Raw genomic sequence first — 2,217 nt, 5'->3', positions numbered from 1 at the left:
TGTTTGAAAACTTGGGATAACGCAATTCGAAGACAGACTGCATAAAACTTGAACACTCTGAATACGTGCGTAAATTACGTTGGGGAAATGGTGTCTATGGGTCCCATGAACGGCGGAGGCATTATTCAAAAGGAACTGGTTTTTAACCTTTGTGAGTGACTGGGGTGAAAGTAGAGACGGAAAGGACTTAGGATTCTACGTCGAATCGCCAAAGTTGTTTTTTTTTACAACAATTGGTTTTCAAAATCAAGTTTGTTGATTTTTGTTTATAATATACAGTTTTCAGTGTTCCCAACTGGTGTGATCTTCATTATAACTTTTGTATAGACATTTTGATTCTCACTGATGATTTTTTAACTGATTACACAGCTTGACCGAGAACAGCACAGCAAGTGAAAAGCATGCTTCTATTTCCATCAGTAAACCCCATTTTCCTTCCCCACACCTCACTGCCTGGCCGGTCCGTGACGCGCAGCCGTCTGTCCCGCATAGTTGTCGGCAGCGTCTCAGAGATGTCTGCCGGAATCTTTATGTCTGTGGCACTCGTTACGCGGACGGTAAAGATTTATCGAACTCATCAGCGATTCCTCCTCCCCCGTGCAAGTCTCCCGCCAGTCTCGATCGCAGACCAATTTTGGCGTCGGAGAATGTACCTGGCGAGGCAGGAGTGATAAGTCACGATGGCAAGGGCGCCGGTGACCTCTTCGTCTGTAGGGGATGTGAGTCATGTGAGTCACACACGCCCCTGCCCCCCCATCCCCTCCTCAATTCCACCCCAAACCCACCACAACCTCCTGCCTCCCTAGTGACTAAGGACACCTTGAACTCGCCCTCGCGGAGACGGTTGGGGACGAGGCATCACTCCTAGTGCCGCCGCTCTCAATGGGATGAAGATTCGGAAAATAGTCGTGGCTGGATGGCGTTAGCTATGGCGGGAGGGGGTGCCCTGGGTTGCCTGAGTCTCGAGACCCGTCACTGTAGCTAACATTGTGGCTTGTTCGTAGATAATCTCGCTTTCATTACCTCCGCGCCTTTCTCCTGTCTTCTGTTGTCCTTTTTATTTTCTTATTTTTTTAGATTGAGAGGATATTCATTTTTCGAGACGTCGAACTTATCTTGAATTGACTTTCGGAGTTTGGATTGGATGTTTTTTAAAGCTGGATAAGCCTCGCATTGCCATTGTGTTTGTTATTCCTCTTCTTTGTACGAGCTAAGCCGAGCTATTAGTATTGCTCCTATCTCTTGCGGTGAAACTCGTTCCTGAATTATTGCATTTAACATAGTTCTTAAGAGTAAACACAAGCCACCCGATCCCCTGTAATTTCTTTTTATTATTTATTGGAAGAAATTTTTATTTTGTTACTCCAATGAATTTACTTGATAAAAATAATCTATTCCTGGAGGGAAGTTAGTTATTTTTCCTCGTCTTATTCCATTTACGTTTATTTCAGCACCTTAGACAAATTGAATGAATCTCAGTACGGGAACCATTTAATAAATATCCGATAGACAGGTCAGTCAGTGACCTGATCATACACGACTACCATAAACGGGCCGCACATCCCTGCTGGGACCGAACCCGCTGCGTTATCATCACGTTCAATCTTAACAACCTCGTGAGTCTCCCAACACAATAATGATATTAAACATATGATGCGTCAGCCACCGAAGCCTCCCAACGCCTCCACGATTCGACTCCGTCATGCAACGCTTCGATCGAATTCCTCATGACCCCGCATGACCCTTATTCATCAAGTGCAGACAACAGATTTCATCATACACCGTTACCGACCCGCTACGCTTTCCTCGCGTCCTGTGTACAAGCATTTCACAGGCGGTCCCGATGGAGGATTCGGGTCTTCTTGTGGTCTGTATTCGATAAATCCCGGGCTTTGTTCCGATAAATCCTAGCCTTTTGTTCGACAAATCCTGCCCTTTGTTTTCGAGATGAGGAGGACTCAGTCGGTGTCGAGTTCGCCCACAATTAGTCTCGACCGCTAATTAGATTAAGCAGAACGGCGCCACATTCGATATTTCTCCTTACGGGTCTAAGTGTTTCAACTTTTCTCGCAACCTGTTTTGTGGGAAGTAAATATTCAAGTGGGGCTGTTATCGAGGAGGCAAGCAGAAGTTTAATATTCTAATAGAAAAGCGAGTGATTTAATTGCTTTTTATTGTTCCTGTGATGTGCTAGAATTTCAATTTTCAACACGCAGC

General features: G+C 45.2%; 1 protein-coding gene across 1 annotated transcript in view; it reads right to left on the bottom strand.

Moving 5' to 3' along the window:
- Positions 1 to 2,217, bottom strand: part of LOC119592595 (serine/threonine-protein kinase 17A-like) — a gene marked incomplete at its 3' end in the record, with an annotated part of 209,876 nt that overhangs the window by 56,483 nt on the left and 151,176 nt on the right.

The sequence above is a fragment of the Penaeus monodon genome, chromosome 30, assembly GCF_015228065.2.
Source record: "Penaeus monodon isolate SGIC_2016 chromosome 30, NSTDA_Pmon_1, whole genome shotgun sequence".
In the NCBI taxonomy this organism is placed as follows: Eukaryota; Metazoa; Arthropoda; class Malacostraca; order Decapoda; family Penaeidae; genus Penaeus; species Penaeus monodon.
Note: the sequence above shows the minus strand (reverse complement) of the source record. Positions and strands in the feature narration are given on the sequence as shown.